At 45.4% G+C, this 25,518-nt stretch overlaps 1 protein-coding gene across 7 annotated transcripts in view; it reads right to left on the bottom strand.

The window, feature by feature from the left end:
- CTNNA2 (catenin alpha 2) overlaps positions 1 to 25,518 on the bottom strand; it is a 510,292-nt gene that overhangs the window by 226,581 nt on the left and 258,193 nt on the right. The gene's annotated exons all lie outside the window — the stretch shown is intronic.

Genomic DNA, 25,518 nt, shown 5'->3' with positions numbered 1-25,518 from the left:
TGGTCTCCAAGGTAAATCTCAGACAATCAAACTAGTTTATACTACAGACACTTCCCAGGTGCCAAATTCTCTTTCTCACACCCTACTTCCACTGGAAGCAGGGCTAAAGCTAAGAAACCCTCTTTCTCCTCAAGGTGTTGGCAGACTCATTTCCCTAGATCATATTCTCCCCGCCGCCCTTTCTGATCAGCAAAATCAATCAACAATGTGGTTATCAAAAAATAAAAATAAAAAATAAAATAAGGTGGTTTTGTACCAGCTGCAGCATCCCCAAGGAGTTTCTTGAGAGCTCAGCAATGACACAAAAGCCAGTTTGTTTTTCTAACACCTTTCAGACATGGCAGCGTTTGATTAGTGGCATCGAAAAAGAAGAACGGAGGAGCAAATGGAATTCATCAAAAGACATCAACACATTCTCTTTCATTATTGCAATAGGCATTCTTCGGGGGCTTTGCTGCAAGCCGGAAGAGAAAATAATTAACTTGATTATCTGTTCCTTACCTCAACTTCCCACAATACACACTTTAGAATGCAAAGCACTTGTTATTCTATTCTTTGATGTTGTGAGAAAATAGCTAACACCTGGGGAGGGCAGGTGACAAGAGCTGTATTGTCTGGGGTCCAAGCAGATTCCCCTTTGCATCAGCAGGTCCTGAGCTCATCAGGACCAGCTTTTAAAGACATCAATGGTATTATTTATTTCTTCCCTTCACATTTCTCAGCAGGCCACAAGGTTCCTTATTGTACCTTCATGTCCAGTCCTGACCTTGTGCATACTTGCCCTGTTTTAAGAGGCCAAGCAAAGCTACTTTGATTTATTTGGGTTTGTTTTGGTATTTATTTATATGATTGCTTGCTTGTTTTCCTTCGGTGGTGGTCTGAAAACTAAAGGTGAATGTTTCAAAATAAATTGTTGGTGGATTGTGCTTCTGGCAGCTATGCAAAGCAACAGTTAGTTTTGTTTAGTTTAAATCCAGTCAAAAACACTATCCAAAAAGGTTACTTTGCTGCAGCATGGAAACCTGGTGGTGGAAAGGAGAGGAGGGGATGCAGGCCGGTTTGGGAAAAGGTCTGGAAAAAGAAGCTGTATGAGGAACTAATGAAACCACACAGTGTTCTGGCCGGGCAAAAAAGCTTTAATTGTGGGGGTGGGTGTGAGAAACTCAGCTGAACGCAGAAGAACGCTGTGGGTTGTTTGTTGTTGTTGTTTTTAAAGGGGACTGTGTCTGCCTCCATAATGAATGCATTGAGTCCCCCCGAATCATGGGCAGCTTGTCCCTCCGCCCTGTTTATTAAGAAGAGCGTGCCATTTTTGGTATTCAAGGACACACTCTCTCTTTCCTTGCTGCTTAGACACATTTTTCTTCTTGTTCTTGGTCTCTAGTATTGATCATCCATAACACTCTACTTTCAAGAGGAGGGGAAAGGCGAAAGTGTGGTGCTTCCCCTTCCCCTTGTATTCTTGCTTCTTAAATGTCTTTGATATATAATAAAGAGGGGAGGAGAGGGGAGGGGAGGGGAGGACCAGATCCCAGAACCAAATCCCACGCAGGGGAAAGATGGGGGAACAGTAGGCTGGCTCACCCTAGCACCCATGCCTTCAAGACCCATTGTTCTTGCGACAGGGGAGTGCTAAGCGTCCCGACATCCCGGGTACCCAAGAGGCAGAGATTAAGATTGGCTGGACCGTGCCCGTTATGCCTCACCTAGGGGAGACGGCGTATCAGAAGAGTGAAGACTAGGGCTGAGCCAAGAGGGCTCCCAACTCCGCAGCCCCATTTGCCAGTCCCAAGAGGTTGCTGCCCCCTCTGCAGCACTGGTGCAGGGACCCTGCGGTGTAGGCCAGGCAACTGGCTGCAGCGACTGAAGGGAGGAGACTCTGGTTCCCTCCCCTCGCTACACCACAACAGTTGCGTTGCCTGCCCTTGCAGAGAGCACCACCAGGACTGGCTGCAGAGCTGTGCATCCTTGCCCTGAGTATGTGATCCCTGATTGGCTAGGACTGAGAATGGCCATGAAGCATCCCCAAAGCAGATCAGAGAAGGAGCACCCTGTGCCTAGGAACTGCCATGGGAAGAAAAGGATGCTGGCCTCCCCAGGGCATTTTCTCCTCCCCCAGGTCTTCCTTTTTATCTCCCAAATATGCATGTAGAATAATTTAGCTCTGCCCTACCTAAGACAATAAGCTGTGACCCAAGAAGTCTTTGGTTCAAGTTACAAGTCGGTCATGAATACACGGTGGCCCAATGCACGCACTCTTCTCTCTGCATCCCGGTCGGTCATCCCTCAGGCCTCCTGTCTCACTGCGGCGCAGTGAAAACAATACTGGCCTGCCTTCCAATAGCAGGCCCATTGTGAATCTCGGTTGAGTAAACACAAGCATTTTAGTCAACTGATTCAATCTTTATGGATTTTCACATAAACAGACGGCACTTCGGAGGAAATGCACACACGCACACACACGCGCTGTGGACATGTACTGCAGAAGGCCCTATCTTAGAAGCTTCTCTCTCTCAATCTATCTCACAGATGGCAGTTCTGCTCAGAAGTCTGTGCCCATCTATATCTATCTATTTATAGATATGAATATCAGGAATTAGGCTCTTTATGGGTCCATGGGTGCTCACTAATTACAGAACATTCAGTTTCCTAAAATTAGCAAATGCTATTAGATATAATGAAGGGGGGAAGCATTCTGTTGCTGCGTTTGAAAACATATTAACTGTATCGTGCATTGTGAAATTTATTATGGGAAAGAACCATTTCATATGTTCAGATTTTTTTTTAAGAATGAAGCCAATTCTCCGTTCTTAATCGTACCTTTTTATATTTGTTTAAAAGCAGCTTTGCACGTATTTATTATCAAATAATTTACAAAAGAGGGACAGAAGGTGGCACATTTACATGACTGAGTGCTCACCGGCCATAGTTTTTGGAAACATTTATATTAATAATTAATTTTTGGATTCTGCTGTTGATGCTGTTGCTTCAGCGTGCTTTCCAGTTAATCAAGGACAGCTTTATTTATTTAATTTCTATGTCACTCCATAGACCAAGCTCTTTTAGTCTATCAAAATGAGGTTTAAATGGATTGATGTGATTGAAACATGAGCCAAGAAGAAGCCATCTGGATAGGACCAAGAGTCTGTTTATTTTAGCCCTCTTTGCAAAGAAATTCGGTTTATCTAGCAAGGAACTCGCTAATAGTATATTTCAATTCCGTGCCAGTTCCGTGAAGAAATACCTACTGCTACGTCTCCTCTGTGCTTAGAGAAGGAGATAATATCCATTCCAGAATTCCATGCAATAGGGGATCAGTGGAAGAGTTTGTTTAAAATCAATACTCTGCTCCACTAATATTAATGGCCTCCTCCACCACCCCAGCCACCATCCTTCCATCAACTGATTGTGGTGAAGCATCAACTTTCCTTGGACTGATTGTACCTGAAGCACACCAGGCCTTGCACAAATCAATATGGACCGGAGTGCCCTGAAAGAGGGCAGGCTTTTGCTCCCATCTTGGGAAGTCCCAACTGGCCTTGATGTCAATCCAGGCCATAATTCAGGGGACCCTGATGAGTGTTGCTCCTTTAAGGCAAGGCATACTCCATAGCAAATCTTATCTCTGGATATGAGCATGACCGGCTTCACTGGTATCCCTAAAGATCAGGCAGTATTCCATAAGCCACTTCTTTTGGCTGAGGATGTAGCAGTAGAGTTCTGTTGGAGGAAATGGACCTCTGGGATCCATCTTAAGTGAGTTCAACCATGGTTTGAAAAGAGCTTTGGTAGCTGCAGTCAACAATCTCTCCTGACTCTTGAGAGGTAGAAGGGGAAGTATGAACCTATGGATCTTTATGGACTTTCCAATGGGGCTTATCACAGTAGACCAGGGTAGTAGGCAGAGGGTAGATCTCCAGATGTTTGGGACTTCAGGCCCTAGCATTCCTGTCCATTGGTCTTGCTAGTAGGGACCTGAGGGGCTTATAGCAAGAACAATGGAGAGGAAAGCTGAGAAGTAAACCCCCAAATGTTTGGAGAACTACCTTCTACTTTTCCTACGGAGGATCCACAAATCTTTTGGAGCTGCCTGAAAGGCAGCAAAAGGACTATATTGAAATGATTTGCTGACCCTTCTGATCCATCGGTTCTGTTAACATGAGTCGGTGAAGAACAGTCTCCTATTTCTGACATAGTCAAATCTCAAGCAAAAAAAAAAATCTCAGACACAATGGGCTGGCACCTAACTCACTGAATACCTCCCGTGCCCACATTAATGAAGATGGCAAGGCATTAAATTACGCTTGACTGATGTCATTAGTGACTAAGCACACAATCCACCTTGTTTACATGTTCTTCCCCCTCCCTGTTCATTTTCAAGACGTGCTGATCTGTTCGGTTTCTCACCCACCCACCCCCCTGCACTCAAACAGGCAAGCTGTGAAGCTGAGGAGTTTAACAACAGAAGACCTCAAATTGTTTTCTCAATAAAGTCCCTGACAAGAAATATGCATGTGTGTATTAAACTGGTAAAGGAAGGGCTTAGCCAATTAAGCTCTTCACATCAGCCTCATTGGAACAATTCAGTTCTCCTTATGCTCTAATGGTTATGTGGGGAGGAGGGGAGAGCAGAGGAAAGTTTAATAGATATGCAGCTCGGATGGACACAGTTTGGAAATAATTTTTGGTGAGGGGGATGAACACTAAGCCTCATCTGTTTATACAACCCTCCCTTGCGGTTTCCAAATTTGCTTTTTGCTTTTATTTTTTTGTTTCAGCTATTTCCTCCTAGCAATTTCACTGCACCATTGCAACTGGCACTTTCTCCTAGGAAGGGTGGTGATCTGACACTGACCAGGGTGAATCTGATTAAGAATCGACTTCTGGAAATGGAGCGATGCAAAGAGTTATACCAATGCATGATATTAATGATGCCGTTGAAATAATCTGAATAAAAAGTAAAGGGGTTTTTTAAGAATGTGAATCCCAAATTAAAGGGCAAGGATAATTGACTTATTTTACTGAGTTTTGCTATTGTTTCTTTCTCATGTCCTGCATTTCGTACCGGGAGGTCAAAATGATACGGTGAGCGCTTCCATTCCATTCCCGCAACAACTGAAGGGTCTCTGATGAGACTGGGAGCTGATAACTTGCCTGGGAGATACATGCACAGGGCTAGTCTGTTGGAAATGTGACAACTCAGTTTCTCCTGCGAGTAAGAGCCTTTGAGTAAAGCTACACAGGGCTGCATCAAGAAAGGCTGCATGATGAAGACTTGTAGAGCTAGGAGTAATGTGGAAAAGCAAGTAAAATATTTTTCTCCCTCCTTCTCTCATAATACTCAAAACTAACCAATGAAAACAGCTTTATCAGTAGGTTAAAGACAGTGCTTTTTCAAACAAAATGCTAATGATCTATGGAACTCACTGACACAAACTGACGTTTAAGGAAGGATTTGACACGGTCACAGAGAGCTGGTCTCTCAATGGTTACTAGTCATGATAATTAAATGGCTTTATGTGAAAGCCAGATACTGGAGGGAGGCAAAGCAAAGCAAAGCAAAGCAGAAGAAGGTATTTCCTTCAGGCCCCCTACCCAAGAGCTCCATATATATATCACACTAGATGAACCTTTGGCCTGATTCTGCATAGAATTTTTGAAGTCCTTTAAAAGCACAGTCAACGGATAGCTGAGCAAGGAGCAGGACTCACCTTCCTTCCAGCTGAACCACTTCACCACCAGCCCACAAGCTTAAAAATTATTCTTTGCACAGGGCCACCTGCAGGAGCCTTTCTTAAAGGCAAGTGTGAACTCAGAACTGGCAAAATGCTGGACGGGGCTGCTTGCTGAGGGTGGGGTGGCGTTTCATCGCTTTGGCAGCTGCCATTTGTGCAATTCGTCTGCTCGATCAGCAGCTCTGACGTGTGCAGAACCAGAGCAGAACTGTCCTTCCTGGAGAAGTCCAGGGCCAAATGTGCCTGTACTAGTGCTCTTCAATTGACTACAGGGTGGCATAGAAATGAAATAATAAGAGTAATAATAGTAGTATTAATCAACAATCTGGCTTGTTAAGAAAGCATGCATTAAAGGAGGTTAATGAGCTTGTTTTTATGCTTTGGGATGGATTGCGTCCATCAAGGAAGCCACAGCCTGGAATTTGCCAGAGCTCAGCAGGGCTGTCAAGGAGAAGACATTGCGGAGGGCTTCCATTCATGGGGTTGCCCTACGCCAGAGATAACTCAACACCACATCACAAGAAGAGCAGGTTCTGCCTAAAGCATCATGGCTGAAAATATGCTTCTGTGATCCAGACCTTTCCCCCCGTTTTCCAATAGGAAAGACAATTTGGTGGATGCTGTAAATAGGATTTCATCCCCCACTTTAAAGAAACCAGCCCGTGTCAAATACTTATTCCTAATTCCTTCCTGCAACTGGTGCTTCCCTAAAGTTTTGGGCTTCAGCTCTCATTGCCCCAGCCATCATGGGTGCTCTAGGCTGAAAAGTCCGGAAGACACCAGGTTGGGTGTTACTCGCTTTGCTTTCGGTGCCTCAGCGGCTTCTACTGCTTGCCTTCAGTTTAACATCACCACCGGCATCATCACTGCAACCCTCAAATCAGCCTTCTCCCAACCTGGCAACCTCCAGCGTTTTGGTCTACAACTCCCATCATCTCCATCCAGCTGAGATAATAGTGCATGTAGTCCAACACACCTGAAGGGTGCCAAGCTGGGGGAGAAGCCAACGAAGGATGGCACCAAATTGGGAGAAATACCTTCTCCGCAGTGGTCCCTTCAAACAATAAAGATTTCTCAATTAGCAGTAGGAAGTTCATCACTTAGCAGTTCAGAGGCACTGGAAAGACAGCAAGGGAGCTGCTATTCTGTCTTCCACTGCCTCCCCAAACCCATCTAGTTTACTTTCTCCAGGGCCTTCCATCAGCCCTGCTGCAGTCACTCATCTGAAGCGCCCCTGGGGGAATGAGCGAGAGTGCAATTTGGGGAGCTGCACTGGATCCCAGAGGAGAGGAACCCCTAACACACCTTCAGACCTAATCTCAGTTTTCATCTACAGATTTCATGCTTGCCAGTTCCTTTCCCAGGAGAGGCATCTATGCCTTTGATAATGGAATGAGAGGAGTGAATGCAAAAAGTTTGGTTCTTATCATAATGATGCTGCAGCTACCAGAAATTAGTTGAGGCCTCTTTCAGTGGAGCAGTCCAAGTTTTAGCTTGGAGAATCAGCCCTTGATGGAATAAGGCAAGCAGAAACTTCTGCCAATCTCAAGGATGTAATGGAAAGCTGCGAGATTCCATTTCAACAACAAACTGAATGGATGCAGAGCTACATCTAGTCTTACAGAAAGTAAAGTAATGGGGTAAGCGTGCTTCCTATTTTGAAACAGCACAAGAATATAAGAGTTTGTCATGACAAATGAGACAGGTTTGACTCGAAACAATGTTCTGTTTCAAAGAACATCATGCTGCCGGCCTTTGGGTGCTGGTCATCAAGCCAGTCCTGGCATCTGGTATTCCAGTGTCTATCGCTTTTATACAAAGGTTCTGTTTAGCTAAAGAAAATACCCCCTTGTATCATCAAGGTGGTGAACCTTACAGTGCTAATTTTGATTCTTCGGGGGATAGTATGTGCACAGCAGCATTTTGTTCTTGTGGATGGAATGGAAACAAGTGTCTGAAAAGGATTTAACTCACGCTGCGACATAAATTTAAAATGGTATGCACCCAGTCACTAAAGCAAATATTGAAAGGTGTGAAATTGGGCTGCTTGGTAGCCCTTAAACAGAATGCAGAGAAGGAATTACCAGGCGAAGGAACACGCCTGGTAGAAGCTAATCACCGCAAGCATCTAAGCAGCAGCATCCAACGTAAGCTTCAATTTTAGTTTAGGTGAAATCTGGCAAGAGCTCCAAAGAAGTTTATGTGTTCACATGTGAACTCACACAGAGATTTCTAATCCTCATTCTCAGCAATTCCTAATCCTCATCAAACTATGTTCTACTTTCCCTAAAAGCCCTATAGATCTTTTAGTTGACCAAGCCCTCTCAGTTACATTAAATGTTTTATTTTTGGTGATATTCCGCAGCAACCGAAATCTGGAATCCACAAGAGGCAACCCAGTAGGAAGCACAGGCTGATATTCAGAATTCTTCCTGTAGAGTACAGGCCCAGATAAGATGCAAGAGCCCTGCTCCACACTTGGAACTGTGAGAATAACAAAGAAACCTGCTATAAGAATACGATATCCACATCAAAGCATTCTCTGCTAACTATAATTCAATGTGGGCCCTAACCAATCTGTGGACTTATCAACAGAAAAGCTCTCCAGGACTGCACTATGAGAATAAAGCCCTGCATGACTGCAGAGAATTGTCAGAGCTGCAGGAATCTAGGTGAGGAAACCTGATAAAGCAGGTAACAGCAGGTTCCCCAGTGCAATGCATGCAAAAATGCCAAAGCACAAGGATTAAGCAGCAGAACCATTTTCCCCCAACACCCAGGACAGAAAATGCTATTCCAGGAGGCAGCGTGACTGCAAAAGGCAAAACGTTCACGAATCTGTTTTCATGGACTCGTGGAACTGAAGCACGGGAAGGGGCCTATCATGCCATTGGGTCCAACTTCCAGCCAGTTCTCAGATGAATATGCCATGGATTTGCAACAGAGAGGAAAATCATATTATCCCAGTAACATCTGAGTGGGAAAAATACCCAGAGCTTCTAACTGTGAACACCCGGATTCTTTGTCATGCTGCCCTTCCTAACTGCCACTAAGAAGTCTAATGGTGTAAGCCAACCTTATGCGAAGAGAGTCCTGGTCTGCAAAACCCACAGGATCCAGACCTGGGGTGCAACCTTTTTGCAATATCGGTACACCCCTGTGTAGTGCAGTGGTAGGAATGCTGGGCTATGGCCTTGGAGATCCAGGTTCTAGTCCCTGCTTGGCCATGAAACTCACTGGGCGACTCTGGGCCAGTCACAGATTGTCAGCCTGACCTACCCCACAGGGTCGTTGTGAGGATAAGACAGAGAGATGGAGGAGGAGGATGTGGGCTGCCTTGGGTTCCCTGCATGAGGGATGGAGGTGAGATGTAAATGTAATTTAATAATAATAAATCCTATTGAATTCAACAAGACTTGTGAGTACAGCTTTCAGAGGAATGCATTCTTAACATCCTCCATATGCAGGCAATCAGTGTTTCTTCCACACTAAACTACCTTGCAGGGCTGTTAGGAGAGCAGAAGGGGGGCATAGAAGCTACTCTGAATTTCTTACAAAGGGGAGAAAAAGGTGGGATGTAAATACAATGTAATAATAACTACGCAGCATCAAGACAATCTCTGCCACCCCATCCTACTGCCCTTCATTGTCTCTAGGTGGACTTTTTGGCTTTTCTCAGCAGAGAGGAAAGGTACTGGGGAGTCCTCTGCTGTCTTCCCCCAAAGGCCAGCAACCCCCTTTCCCACTCTCCACGGTTGCTTTCCTGATCTTGGAGAGCAGCCACTGTGGCTCTCCCTACATCCATTGCAAGTAAAGCGGCAGGGGAGGGCCGAGTTCCGGTTCCAAGTTCTCTGGCCTCAGATCTGGGGATCCAAGCCATCCTATGGCCCTCTAGGAGCCACCTGGAAGCTTTAGGATTGTTCCTTCCACCATTAGTACTTAGCCACTTCTTTGGGTTCCATTCACGTCAAAAGTCTACTCTAAGTATGCCTCTGTTTGGATCCAAACAGACTTTATGGGTGTGCCTAATACCATTCAAATCAAATTCCACTGTTCTCTTCCTTTTATTAGATTTTATTTTCAAGTTAACAAGAGGGCAGACCAGAAATGCAAAAGGTGCGACATTCACAGGTGAACAACACAAGTTGTATTTTACAGCTTGTAAGAGTGGCCAAGAGGCAGATGGATGGAGGGGGGTTGCCATTGGCATGAGCATGACTACATGATTCTTTGGGGGCCATAGGGTGCTGGGACGTCCGTGCAAGGATCCCTCGGAATGAGCTCTCTGCAGCACAGAGGAGGGAGCACGTCCCCCAGCGTAGCCATAGAAAGTACAAGGAAGGATATAAAGAAGAGAAAAAATGGCAGTGAGGAACTGGCCAACCAAGTTAATTGTGGACAGCCCAAAGGATACTTCTGGATTTCTCAACAACTTGAAGAACTTGTGGAGGGGAGCCCCTCTTCCTAACCTTCCACTGGCCACAAGAGGAAGGTTTACGAGAAATCTTTGAAGAGTGGCAAAGAAACTGGTGAGAAAACACAGTGCTCAGAAACCCCAGAATGCGTGGCGTGGAATGTACCGAGTTCTTTGTCCATGCTGCTATGTTTTAAGCAAATGCAGAATGAAGAAAGAGGGGAGCATACAACTCCTTAGTTTAGCATAAGGAAGAGTAAACCCATAGTCCTGAGACAGTGTGTGTGTGTTTCCAAGAGTCTGCATTATGTTTTATTCCTATAGGCCATAACTTGAGTCTCCAGAGGCGGCATGCCAGGTGAAACAGGAAGGGGAAAGGCCATGATGTGGTCCTTCAGAAGAAGGACTTTCAGAGAAAATGATGGCGCCAATAGCCTGTACTTGCTGCAAACCTGTCCCTTGAAGTGGCAGTGGCCAACAGCACACCAACCCAGCTTTAGCAAAGTCATTTTCCTGGAATAACTTATTCATCCCTTCCTGAGCTTGGGCAGTCCTCCAGAGACAGCTGTACCACCAGTAGAGAAGTAGAGCTAGCTGCCATTACCACATGGACTTCTGGTCCTTAATGGCTAAGAAATCTGTTCTGGAATTAGCTTTTGTAGGCTCTGCCTACTTACTTTATCAGATGTACCAAAGTAATCCACTAAATCGAAAAGCACCTGGGGTTAGTCACCACCCACGATGTGACTATGTTGGCCAGGTATGACTACCCTTCAACCAGCCTTCAATCCCCCAGTAGAAAGGGGTGGAGGAGAAGTTTCTTTAGCAATTGTCTCGTTATTGTTTCTGGAAGAGCAGGTGGCATTTCTCCTTCCTACAGTGATGTGCTAATGATGACTAGGACTGCAGTCGGCAGCCTCCCTCAGCAAGCCTTCCCTAGCCAAGATGGAAAAGAATCAAAAGGCAGAAAGGGTGAAGCATGCCAATTTTTGCCTACATCTCTGGGGGGTGGTGACTGAAAGCTAATAAATCTGTCAAGGAGAGGTTCTGCCCACCTCTTTGATTTGCTTTGTCCCCAAAGTGGAATCTATATAGGAAAGGATCTGAGAACAACTCTCAAGATATGGGAGTCGGCGTGATGCAGTGTTTAGAGAGTTGAACTGGGAGACAAGAGAGCACGTTCTACTCGTCCCCTGAAGCTCGCTGGGTGACTTTGACCATTTCCTGACTCTCAGCCCAACCTACCTCACAGGGTTGTTGTGAGGAGAACATGGAACTGCGAAGGACAATGTATGGCATTTTGGGTCCCTTGGAAGAGGAAAAACGGTGGGATGTAACTGTGATCATACATACATGGATATCCTCATTGCATCCGTTACGCCACTGTGGACTCACCCTGACTGGACACCTTTCTCCTCAATCCCAGTTTGACTTGGGAAACGGGTAACACTGGAAGGCACATCCTTGGATGCAGCCTTCAGTTCCTTTATTTTGCTTGCATCTGCTCCTCTTTTGGCATTTCTGAAAAGCAATCTTGCTGTGCTAATCCACACTGAGCTTCACTTCTAGGCATACACAGAATCCTGACATCACCATACCCGCGATGGCATCAGAATGGCCATTTCACATCAAATGTGTGTTTTATGAATGGATACATTAGCACCAGAAAAACACACACTGGGCCAAAGGAAGCGAAAGCTACTGCAAACACACCCAGAGAGAGAGAGAGAGAGAGAGAGAGAGAGAGAGAGAGAGAGAGAGAGAGAGCGCGCGCGCGCGCAACTGAGCCATGGAGGATTCCCAGTGCATCAGCTCCACTTTGCAAAGTCGGCCAGATAATTCAGAACTCCAACTGTGGAAGACAAGAGAAAACATAGAAAACAGAGCAAGTCAGAAGGGGTCTCCCGGGCCATCTAGTCTGACCTCCGGCACCAGCCGGCTCCGCTCTCTTCATTGCCATCATAGCTGAGGTCTCATGGCTGCCTTTGGCCAGACTCATGGTGTGCTTTTCTCCATAAGCTCTTGCAAATTGCTGCTCTCATTGTTCACCATTTCTCTGGTAAACAGGAATTCCATGTTGGATAGATGGGAAAAAGAGAACGTTGCCTCCTGGGCAGGCCCAGGAGGCTGAATGTGGCCCCTTAAGCTGAGGTGCTGTACTCACGTCATTTGGAAAACATCTCTATTCCTCCCCATGAGATTTATTTGTTTAACTGTATTGATATCCTACCCTTTCCTTCCACAGAACTCAGGGCAGCTCCTTCTCCTGTTCTTCATCTTATCTACACAACAACAACCCTATAAGGTAGGCTGGGCTGAGAGTCTGTGACTGGCCCAAAGTCAACCAATAAGCCCCATGGCTGGGCAGGGACTTGAACCCAGATCGCCTGAGGCCCAGTCCCACCCCCGCACCACACTGGCATTCCCTGGGCCATCTTAAAATGGAACTTGCTTACATTTTACCCAACAGTGTCTTCTTCTTTCTTCTCAGCCTTCACCTATGTCTCCCATTTTATTTAAAGAGGGGTGAGGGAAGCCCTAAAGGCAATTTTAAAACAATTCATTTAAGGGTTTAATGAAAAATAAACCATGGCAATGCCACAGACGGAACTAGTGCACTGATTTCATGCTCACCACTTGAAAAGCAATGCCCGGGCTCAGCCACATGGAGACACGCTGCATTGCAAGCTGCAGTATGAATGGGATTGAGAGTCATATCAAAACTCACTCGCTCACACTGAATCAATGCGATGCTCTTACATCCGTCATTCTGTTCAGGGAAAGGGACATGGCACGGGCAGAAGACAATTGCTGGGTGATCATTTCATTGCAACTATTTATGGACAAAGGAAACGTGTTCTTTTGGGAGAGAAAAAACGGAAAGCTCTGTACTATGTTATGCTCTTGCAAAATGCGTACCTATTCTCCCTCTAGTGGTTGATCTTTTAGAAAAGGAAGAGGGAAGGGAGGGGAGAGAATCGCAGAGAAATGCAAGCCAGAAAGATCACTCGACAAATGCAATAATACACTGCGGTGTGGGGCTGAAGAGGAGGTATTTTTAGTAATTTTGCAGTTAAAATGTGCATAATCACGAGAAAATTACAGCGTGTCCTTAAAGGTAAAGGAATGGATGTGTGGAAAGCGGGAAAATCCACACATTTCACTCAGCCAAGGATCTCAAATATAACTCGCATCACTTTTCTCAAGTCGGGATGGGGTCGCAGGGCAACCAGGGCCTTCACAAGTAGCATGAAGCTCATGCGTTATAACACTTCTTATCCCAGAATAGCCGTCTATCCTGTTGTGCGGTTCTTCGAGGTTCAAAGAGGAACTGGATCGCATTTGCAGGCAGTGACATCAAGGCAAGGCGGAAATAAGACTTTGCTCCAAGTGCTGGGCATGCCGGGGGGGGGGGGGCGAGGTCCCTGCAGGGAGTGGAGGCACTCTGGAGACTTACCCAGGCAGGCCAACAAGGGGCGGGGGGGGGGCGGTTTCTTGGCTCAATCCATCCCCCAGGACTGGGAAATGCCCCTTGACCGATGTTGTTGTTTCAACCTTCTGCGTGACTGGAAAGAACCGCTTTCTGCTAAGTGTTCACTATCCAAGGCGAAGGACGAAGAAAGTGGAGAGCCCTTGGCTGGAAGGATCCTGACTGAAGCAGCAACCGGTCCTGCCCCACAAGGAGACATCTGACATCCCATCCTCATGAGAATCCTTTGCTACACACTGCAAGGGCTCGAGTCCTTGTATCCCTCTGCCCTCGATTCCTTATTCCTCATAATGAATGCCAATGAAAGCAGGACATGGAAGCTTAACATCACCACCCTGACTTGATCCTGGGAAGTCATCCCTAATGAAGCATACAAACATAGAAACAGAGCGAGTCAGAAGGGGCCTCCCAGGCCATCTAGCCTGACCCCCAGCTCCAGCCGACTCTGCTCACGACATGCCCACCATGTGCATGTCCAGCCTCTCCTTGAACACCCACACCTATGGGGCCTCAACCACCTCCTATGGAAGCCCATTCCACACCCTCGGGGTCCTGACTGTCAGGAAGTGCTTCCTGGCATCCAAATTGAACCTTGATTCCCTGAGCTTGGCTCTGCTGGAGCGCGTTCTGCCTTCCTCTGCAAGGGAGAACAGGTCTCTCCCCACCTCCGTGTGACACCTCCTCACATACCTGGATGTCACCAACAGATCCCCTCTGAGTCTCCTTTCCTCCAGGCTGAAGAGACCCAGTTCCCTCAGTCTCGCCTCATACAGTTTTCCCTGCAAACTGGCCACGATGCATTCACAACACAACAAACGGAGCTTTTTCAAGGCTGACATAGCAGGCAGACAAAACCCAGCTTGTGTTCTGCAGCGGCTGAGGCTTCCACAAGGCAGTCATTTTGCACTTTGTACCGCATTTTGCGTTAGTCAAGTTCTGACAACAGCGTTCATAAGTCAAGCCTCGTTCAACTCACCTGGCACCAGCAGGACACCACTGTGACCTCAGAAACACGTGGAGCAGGTCCACTTCTTTGTGACTGTAGGGACCACACAATACTGTATTTGATCTTCACGGATTTTCCAAGGGCCTCTGTTGCGGGAAGGGAAGGGCATCTTGGGAAGGGGAGGACCCCATGGAAGAGGCGATGGGAGGGCAGGAGGCAGCCCTTGAAGCACCATGAAGGTCGTTGCCGAAAGGGAACACTGTGGACGTAATCCACCTCAGCTTTAGCACAGCTTTTGACATAGTGCCCCATGGCATTCTAATAAGCAATTAGCCAAAAGAGGACCAGATAGAAAAACTATTAGGTGGATCCAAAGAATTGGCTGCTAAACTGGAAAAAAGTCAAAGCTGGGAACTGCAGGCCAGTTAGTCTGACCTCAATCCCTGGAAAAAATTGGAAGCAAAATATTGAAAAATCACTCTCCAAGCACCTTGAAGAAAATGCAGGGATTACTAAAAGCCAGCTTGGATTTCTCAATAATAAATCCTGTCAGACTCATGTTCTCCCTCTCTCTCTCTCTCTGACTGGGTAACCACCCAAATGGACAGATGGAACAATGTGGACATAATCAACCTCAGTTTTAGCAAAGCTTCTGACAAAGTTCCCCACAACATTCTGATAAGCAAGTTAGCAAAAAGTGAACTATATAGAGAAACAGGTGGATCCAAAATTGGCTGCTAAATTGGTCACAAAGAGTGGTCATCAATGGCACCTTCTCAAACTGGAGGGAGGTAACTAGTGGGGTGCCACAGAGTTCAGTCCCAGGCCCAGTGCTCTTCAACATCTTTATTCATGATTGTGATGAGGAAGTGCAAGGAATGATAATCAGATTTGCAGATGGTGCAAAACTGGGTGGGATAGCAAACACCCTGGAAGATAAAACGAAGATCCAGGGAGATCATGATAGCTTGAACACTGGGCTGAAGGCAACAGGATGAAGTTCAGTAGGGACAAGTGGCAAGTCCTCCACCAAGGAAAAAGAATGCAGATGCATCGATACAAGATGAGGAACACATGGCTCAACAGAACTGAAAAGGAGAAAGAACCTGGAGTTCTTGTGGACAACAGGCTAAATATGAGCCAACAGTGCATTAATTGGGGATGTGTTAATTAAAGCACCACTTGCAAATCATGAGAAGTAAAGGTTCCCTCTACTCTTCACTAGATCGACCTCACCTGAAATATTGTGCCCGGTTCTGGGCACCAATATTTAAGAAAGATGCACAAAAACTAGAAAGGGTCCAGAGAAGGGCAACAAAATAATGCAGGGTTTGGAAACACTGCGCTATGAGGAGAGACTGAGAGAACTGGGCATGTCCAGCCTTGAGAAGAGAAGGCTGAGGGGGGACATGGTATCCCTCTATAAGTACCTCAAAGGCTGTCACAAAGAGGAAGGTCAAGGTCTCTTCTCGCTGATACCAGAATTTAGGACATGGAATAATCCGTTCAAGTTATGACAACCCAGATTCAGGCTGGACATCAGGAAAAGCTTCCTCAGGGTCAGAGCAATATGACAGGGGAACCAGCTGCCTGGAGGGGTGGGGGGCTCCCCCACACTGGAGCCATTCAGAAAGGAATTGGACAGCCACCTGAGTGGGATGGTGTAAACTGGCAACCTGCAATAGCAGGCGGTTGGACCCAATGGCCTTCTTGGCCCCTTCCAGCTCTATGTTATGATAACTGTTTCCCAGGCCAACTGTGAGAGCAGCCATATTTGGGAAGAGGCAGGAGGGAACTCATGATGGGAGGGGAGCCATTGCTCTGTGTGGCCCCCGACTCCATGATGAGGCCTTGGGAGAGATGCTCTAGCTTGTTTGAGGGCTTGCTTGGGTCACACCAGCTCGCTGTCCCCCAGTGATGGCCATCCCGAGGTGGAGCCGAAGGTGTGAACAAGGGGACAAGACTGGGGAGAAGTTTCAAGTTTGGGTTTAACACAATCCCACTCTTTACATGAGCAGAGGCTATCATTTAGCTTGGTAAGGGGCTTTTAGAGTCACATTGTCTCGTTACTGAGTGCCAATAAAGATGCGCATTGTAAAGGACTGTCTGGTGCTTTGAAAGCCTAGGGGGAAAAGGGATGGGTTGGACTCATGACAAATCATTGCAGGTTTCACTAGGTATTTCACCAAGGAATTCATGGGAGCTGAATTTTAGCACCTCACTGGCCAGGAAATCAATTACTGTTGTTAATTTATTTCATTTCTCTACTGCCCATGGCTGAAGCTCTCTGAGCTCTTTACAACAGTGCATAAAACAAAATAATAAAATACACTGCAAGCACCATAAAAGCAAAACAACATTAAAATGAGTTTAAAATAGCTAAAAATACAGTTAGCAATGACCTTGCAATGGACAGAATCACCTGGGTGGCCCCTCCAGTCCCTGGACAACCAAGCTGATCTTTGACGACCTCAGCATCCAGGGCTGTCTTAACCTGGTGCCAAAAGATGGAAGGTTTGGTGTCGAGTGCCCTGCAGTGGGGAGGTTTTTCCAAAGAGGGGGGCTACCACAAAGACAGCCCTCCCCCTTGTTGCCCTGTCCAAGCTTCCCTTGGAGTTGGCACTCAAAAGAAGGGTCCAATGGTTGAAAGTTCTGAGCAGAACACTCTTGGGAGACCCGTTCTGACAGGTAGGGAAGCCCCAGGCTGGGGACTTTATAGGGTGAGACTGGCACCTTGAATTGGGACCGGAAGCCAATGTAGGTGGGCCAGAACTGGTCTTCGCTGTTCAGATCTCCAGTGATTAATCCAGCTGCCACTTTCTGCACCAGCTACAGCTTCTGAACCACCTTCAAGGCCAGCCCCAGGTAGACTATATTGCAGTAATCTAATTTAGAGATCACTAGGGGCACAGGTTACTGAAACCAGGCTGACTATCCCTGGGAAACACAGAGAGGAAACTAGCACAGTCCTTAAAGTGATCTGTGATAAATGAATGCTTGTAGCTAGAAACATATTTGTATCTATTTCCTTTCATTTCAAGTCAAGTACTATTGCAATGTGTCCTTCTCCCACTCACACGGTAGAATTGCGATTCACAAGCAGTTAATTTTTATCATTGAAAAATGGCTTTGGTGATGCTGTGCACCTCTTAAGTTCTCCCACCACAGGGAAAGGGCTGAAACCCTTCTCTGCTAATTCATTTCCTTTCCCTGAAGAGAGAAAATGTGAGCCATCACAGGGGAAAATAAAATAAATAAAATAGCATGTGCAAACAATAAAGGTGGCAGGATGGACCACAACATGGAAGGGCAAAGAAGGGAGGCGAAGACTGGTTTTGACTGAGCCACTGACATTCTTTGTCCGAAGCCCGGCTTGTCTCGCTCCCGTTCTCATTTAAGACCTGTTTTTTTTTTTTTTTTTTTTTCAGTTCATTCCAAGGGGAAAATTTGTGTGATTTGAGGAAGTTCTGTCCTTTCCAAGTTCACACAAGTTCTGCCATTTGAGAGAGTCTGACCTTTTTAAAATTATTCACGTTGTGAAGAAATCATGCCTTTTCTCAAGCACAGATTTGGCAAACGTTAATACAAATTCAGGAATTTGCTAACATCTTTGGAGAACATGCGTTCCTAACCACAGTCGAGACTGTAAGATAGTTTGAACAGAGACAAAATCCCCATGCGTGCTTGGAGAGCAGAAGTACGGCTTTTTCCTGATGGAAAGTGGCATTTGGCCCAATGCCCACCGCTAACCTTCCCAGGAGAACCACCTTCTAGAGTTCCCCCAGTAGGCCAGAGCTGCATGCATGCGCCACACCCCAGCATTCCTTGCTCCTTGCAGAATTGTTGAGATGCTACACCTGTCCAGGGGCTGACTGGGACAGGAGAAAGAAAATGGCTGCCCACACATTGCCCCTGCTGGCCGCAGTCAAAAAGCCGGAAGCAATGAGTGCCGGAGTGGGGTGGTGGTGAAGAGCACGGGACTGGGACTCAGGCGATGTGGGTTCGAGTCCCCGCTCAGCCATGGAGCCAACTGGGTGGCTTTGGGCCAGTCCCAGCCTCTCAGCCCAACCGACCTCACAGGGTGGGCACCGTGGGGATGAGTTTGAGAGCAGCAGGGGGTGAATGATGTAAGCCGCTTTGAATTCTTTAAAAAGGGGGAAAGGTGGGATAGAAATCTAATAAATAAATAAACAGGTGCTTTGAGATTGCAGGTAGAATTATTCTGCCCATGTAAAATGCCAACCTGATTAGTGGTTAATTCATTTTCTTCACCTACTGAAGCCGACTTGTCTTTCACTGCAGAAACTTGGCTAGTTTGGATTTGTTTTCAGTGTGTGTGTATGTGTGTGTGTGTGTGTGGTACAAAACTAAACACAAATCAGTTTGCTAAAATTTTAAGAACTCTTGCCCACTTGTTCTTCCTCTCCCACCTACACCCTTTTTGGGGGAATCAACCCTTGCTTTTTCTATTTATTCCAAGTTATGTCTTATTCATTGTTTTCAAGGGAAGACATTACTGGGATAAATTGCCAGACTACTGACAAATTAATCACTTGTTAATAAATAACATCAACAATTCCCCTTTCATTATAGTTAGCACATTTTATGAATTACAAGAGGGACTCTCCCTGCACTAACCTTATCTCAAAGACTCATTCATGTTATCTACCTCAATAGCATTTTTAAAGCACAATTTTAATGGCTGATCATTTGTATGTTCACCACAATTAAATCCTAAAAAGCTCTTTAATTAAATGGAATCATAATTGGAATAACTCTAGTCACATGAAGAATGAAAATGAAAGATGCACAATATTTGCATCTCGGTATTGCCGGATGGAAGAACGCTCCTACAAAACATCCTAGACTTCTGATATTTCCTGTAGATGAATCAAACTCTGTTAGAAAAACTTACGCTTCCTGATCCATACTTTCCTAAAGCCTTTCACAAAATTAACATATGCAAGATATAATACACATTCCCTCTGCTTGCCAGAGGAAAATATGTCATCACCACCTCCTAGTAGGGAGATGAGAATTCCTCCATTGGGAGTGTCCCATCCTGGAATAAATAATCCATGCTCACAGAACGATCAGATTCTGAGGATGGGTGGAATCATGGCAGAGTCATCCACTAATTTCTTGCTAATTTATTTTGTTATTTTATTTATTTATTAAGACATTTTTATGCCGCCCCATTCGCCGAAGCCTCGGGGCGGCTTACAACAATAATGTAACCTGATGCAAGCTAAGAACCGGAGAACAGAAGAAGGGCCACACTGGATAAGACCAATGGCCTGTCCAGCCCAATGCTCTGCACGGTGGCCAACCAACTATCCACAGGACTCCACAAGCACAGTATGAACACGACAGCTCCCTCCCGCCCATGCTCCCCAGCAACTGGTGCACACAGGCACATGGCTTCTGATACTGTGGGAAGCATGGAGCCATCAGGACCAGCAGCATGGATAGTCTTCTCCTCTGTGGATTTGTCCAGTCTCCTTTTAAAGCCCTCCCAATGGGTGGCTGTCACTGCACCTCAGGATGTATGACTACTGCTGAAAAACCTGACTCCTCCCATGAATTGGGCAGAATGGATGCTTCATTCATTTCCACCGATGCACAGTGTTGAATACGGGGTTGAGCAGGAAGCTCAACGGACAAAGTTTATCCGCTTCTGATTTCGGCAAAGCATCATTCTCTACTCCAACCTGCCGATGTCAACAGCTGCCCCACTGAACACGGATGCACAGAGCTACCTGCTTCTGATCTACTTATCCACCCCAAAGAGCTCTGACTAATGGAACCACTGACAAATCATCTTCACAGCAACACAAGCACTCATGGATGCACTGCGCAATCTGAATTCAGATCCCATCGTTCTGCCGCACTGATGATCTCAGAGATTAAAAATAAGTCTATGTAAAATGACACCCCTTGATTTCACTGGGTGGGTCTGTTGTAAGTATGGCCAATATCACAATCATATGGATTTTAGGCCAAAAAAGAGATGTACACCTCCCAGCAGCCCTCAGTTGTAGGCCTTTTTCTGCCAAAACGTTCACTGGATTGTACTTGGAATCAACCTGTTTTATGTAGCTCAGCTTTCCCCAACCTGGTCCCTTCTAAACACATTTGGACTGCAACACCCAGAATTCCCAGTCAATGGCTCTGCTGCATAGGAATTCTGGGAGCTGTGTTCCAGATGCCTCTGAAGGCCACCAGGTTGGGGAAGGCTGAAATCCTTTGGCCACCACCCCTGAGCAGTCAACTCACAGAACTGCAGGAATCATTGATTGCTTGCAAATTAATGTGTGATAAGTCATTAGGAGTTAAGGATGCTTCCCAAAATAACTGTACGTGAACAGTTGTACAGTGTGTTTGTTGAACGAACAAACAAATAGCAGCTCACCCTGATTGAGGCTGGAGCTCAGGCTGAAACTGACAGTGCACGGACCAAATTTCTCAAGCCAGTCACGACTGCAGGACACTTTGGGGTTAGCCATATAATTGCCCCTCTTGAGGGTCATGTGTTGGTCTGTGACCTGGGCCAAGAGCACCACAACTGCCTGCAGATGTTTGCGGGAATGAATGACTAAGCTTCTAAATTAGTAAGACCAACCATCACTTTATTAGGTGTATAATACGATTAGCTTGGGTAGTCACATTAAAGAATTCTTAATGCCATGACCAAATCACAGCATACAAAACATTTAAATAATGGCAATGTCCAGTGATAGAACATTTTCATTTTCTCAACACCAGTTGTTAAAAGCAAATTACTATTTCTCAGAATGCAACAACAACAAGCATTTTAAAGAATTGCTAAGCATGGTTGGTATTTAGAGAATACCCAGGAATACCTTTGGGGTCAAGCCAGATCCCGTTAAAATGAAAGAGAACCCCTATATGCATCGCATTTTCATTGCAGTGGGCATCTGAGTCCTAATCATTTGTGCAGAATGCTGGATATTCCATTTAGGATCCCCTCACAGGCTAAAAATGAAAAACTGACTTAGACTACAATTCTGTGCAAGTTTGGAGAAAGTGCTACAACTCCGAGTAGGCAAGATTCTGGCAGCTGTAGCTCTTCTGCCAAAACAGACATTGGACTGCATTCTTCAGGGACTGGCTTCCACTCTTCTGTCACCAGTGGAAGTTTTGCTAATCTCTGGGCAAGACAGGTTCCTATGGTGCTCGCGATTTAAGCAAATGGATGTCAGAATGAAGAACAAGGTATCAGAATGGAATTATTCCCAAGGTATTAGAATGAGGTGGCGCCCCGTCTATGGAATGTGCTTCCCAGAGAGGTCCGCCTGGCACCGTCATTATATGTTTTTAGGCACCAGGTTAAGACCTTTTTATTTGATCAAAATTTTACTAAGTTTTAATATTGTATTTTTACCATTATATTTTAGCCACAGCCAGAGTGGGTTGATAATTTATTCATGTTTGGTGGTATTTGTATTTATCTTTGTAAGCCGTCCTGAGGCTTTTGCAAAGGACGGCATATAAATATCCTAAATAAGTGAATGAATAGAATAGAATAGAATAGAATAGAATAGAATAGAATAGAATAGAATAGCTATATAAGACTCATGCTGGATCTCTGGAAAGCGCAGTGGCCAAATGATTCCTATCTGAAACTTAAGGGGATGGCACCATACCCTGTTTTCCGATGCAAGATCTAGCCCTAAGCATGGGGCATTAGAAGATGAAACCAGAAAACACTAATTCCGTCCAATTCACACAGCCATCTGGGTTTGCTACAATGCAGACCAGAGGCAGACTGACAATGTGGTAGCGGATGTGTGACCGTCTAGCTGTTCTGTAGGCACACCGCTACGCCGGAGCCCCATGGGAGTGATGAAGAATGCTAGCGCGTGGCTCATGTGTGAATCTCCAAACCCAGTGCTGCTTGTGCCGGAAACTCAAGAACAGATGGATCACTTTTAATGAACGCCAGAGAATGCAATTATCACTCTTAAAGCATTTTGCTACAACCTTCTCCTTCAAACTCCTTAAATAGCAAATGATGCTGGCTCTATTTTAGCTGAAGCTTGCATAAAGCATATCCTTGCATGTCTGTCAAGGGATCTGATGTTTTCCAAAGCACTTGCTGCTATTAAAGCGAGTGATCGCTCGTTTCCCAACCTTCACTCTGAACAGTAGAAGACAACTATTGCACCTGACCTGAAGGTTAAAACAATCAAAAGAGATCAGTATACATTGCAGACTTCCAGGACAGGTGAAGAGTCAGCAACCAAATAATTAGTGGACTTCAGGTAATGTGCTGGATTTTTCTCAAAGGCTTCACTTTAATTAGAACTGTTATATCACTTTATATTCCCTCTCTCTCTTTCTGTCGCTCAGGTTTAGACTGGTCAAAACAGCTTTATAAAAGTTCTGGATGGAATCAGCCTGCCGCGATGGACAATTTGCGTTTCCGATTGAATTGTCTGCCATTGTTTTGCTAGCTCCTGTTCAAGCTTGTCATTCTTCTAGATATCCATTATGCCAGCTAATGATAAGTTCAGAATTTCGCTTGGTTCCTGTTTTAATTCACATTTGCTTAATTTCACACTTTTGCAGCAGTATAAGAACTATTAGCTGTGAAAATTAGAGTGTTCCAATTAAAGAGTTATCCAATTAAAAAGCAAAATGTACACAAACCTGCATTTGAGGGGGAAAGGAACACAAGTGGGTCTCTCAGTGGCTATGCATTAAACATAAGAAAATGGCTTGCAAAAATGTGAATGTTTCTCAGTGTTGCATATAAAAATGCACACATGAGAAAAAATGATCACAATGCATACACACACACACACGTTGTTTTTTGAATAGGATAAACCAAAAGTAAGTCTAGAAAAAGACAGTGAAACCAAAATTGACAAGTTCTGTCCATTTCATCCAAGTTTTGTCCAACGTTTATCCCAATTTTGTCCATCTATTCATTCCTGAAACCGATTTTTTGTCGTCCTTATCTTAACCTGCTGTTGTGTATACATATCTAAGACTCTGATGCAAAGTCGGTGACAACGAACAGCGGATCCAATTTTAAGGCACTACTTCCACATAGTGGTGCATGAGGGATAAAAATATAGATAGGTGATGCCAGTTTCTGCTGAGTTGCACGGAATGTTTGTTCTTTGAATCTCTCATAAACCCTCGTATTAAATATTCAAACTTCCTTCTAACTTTGCAATGCATTTTTAATTTCCTTGGTTCTAGAATGGTATATAAATATAGGTAGTTTTCTTCCCTTACTTTGACAAATGAATAACCATGTTTCAGTAAAGCCGTAATATTAATAGGGGATGCAAAACCATACTTTTGGGAAGATCTTTTTCTAAGGGTGTGCTGAGAGTTGATTGAACATCCTTAAGATGAAACCAGATTTGACCCTTCCTGCAAATTTCCCATGGCACCTGTTTACCTTACACTCACCAATGGAGTCCCCTTTAAAGTCTTGTGCTCATTTTTCCAGGTACAGCAACACAATCAGGTAGCATATTAGATTTCACTCATTGTTGTTTGTTGTGAAGTCGTATCTGACCCATCATGACCTCATGGACAACATTCCTCCAGGCCTTCCTGTCCACCATCCCCCGGAGTCCACTGAAGCTCACACTGACTGCTCCAGTGACCCCATCCAACCACCTCATCCTCTGCCGTCCCCTCCTTCTTTTGCCATCTATTGTTCCCAGCATTAGGCTCTTCTCCAGGGAGCCCTTCCTTCTCATTAGGAGGCCAAAGTATTTGAGTTTCATCTTCAGGATCTGGCCTTCTGAAGAGCAGTCAGGGTTGATCTCCTCTAGGACTGACCGGTTTGATTGCCTTGCAGTCCAAGGGACTTGCAGGAGTCTCCTCCAGCACCACAATTCAAAGGCCTCAATTCTTCGGCGCTCAGCCTTCCTTATGGTCCAGCTTTCACAGCCATACATTGCAACTGGAAAAACCATAGCCCTGACTATACGCACTTTTGTTGGCAGGGTGATGTCTCTGCTTTTTAGTATGCTGCCTAGATTTGCCGTGGCTTTCCTCCCCAGGAGCAAGCGTCTTTTAATTTCTTGGCTGCAGTCACTCATTGATATTGGCACTATTTCTAGGAGGACAATAACCAACTTAGGAAAACAAATGAAGTCCAACACTGAAACAGGACTGGGACAGCAAATGTACTTGACTCTGCAGAGTTGGCAGAAATATTATATAGGAGTATACCATGAATTGGTCTTTAAGAGGATCATGAAGTGATCCATTTCTGGTAAGGAGAAGATGTCTCTGTGTTTTGTGCTTGTTCTGTGGATTGGCTTTATTCCATGTTCCACTCAGCCCCGCCTTCCACTTTAACTTTGTACAATTACATTTTGGAACCTGGGCAAGTCCTTTTGTCAGATCCAGGTCCCTTTTCTCCCCCATTCAGGTTACCAATGCCCTCACAGACATCCATGCTCTCAAATTCACTGATGAAACACTGATTAAAACAACCCGGGGGGTGCATTTGATGCGATCTTGTGATTGCATGAAGTCCATTGTGCATGGAGTTTCAATCAGGGCATGGATTGGTAAGCAGAATGGTGTGAAGGGGTGGGAAGGGGCAAGGAATGAAAGGGAAGGCAAGTTAAAACAAAGTCTGAACCAGACATAGAAATCCAAATGTGCTTATAATTCAGCTTCCAGACATGCCTACATCCTGCATCTCATCTTATAGCCGTATCATTTCCATGATGGCTTTCCATTGATGTATTTCATCAAAGCCCATCTTGGGGGTCAGCAGCACGGGGCTCCCCCTGGCCCCCATGCCTCAGCCTGCTGCTCCCACCCAAGGCTGGTCCTTTCCTCCTGGGGCAGCAAGAGATCCCATCCAAGTGAACCAGAACAAAAGTGGGGAGGAACCACAGAAGCTGCAGCTACCTACTTGCGTGGCTGTTCT

Source organism: Varanus komodoensis, unplaced genomic scaffold (assembly GCF_004798865.1).
Source record: "Varanus komodoensis strain SLA01 unplaced genomic scaffold, ASM479886v1 scaffold2, whole genome shotgun sequence".
NCBI lineage: Eukaryota > Metazoa > Chordata > Lepidosauria > Squamata > Varanidae > Varanus > Varanus komodoensis.
This window is presented reverse-complemented; position numbering and strand designations above follow the sequence as displayed.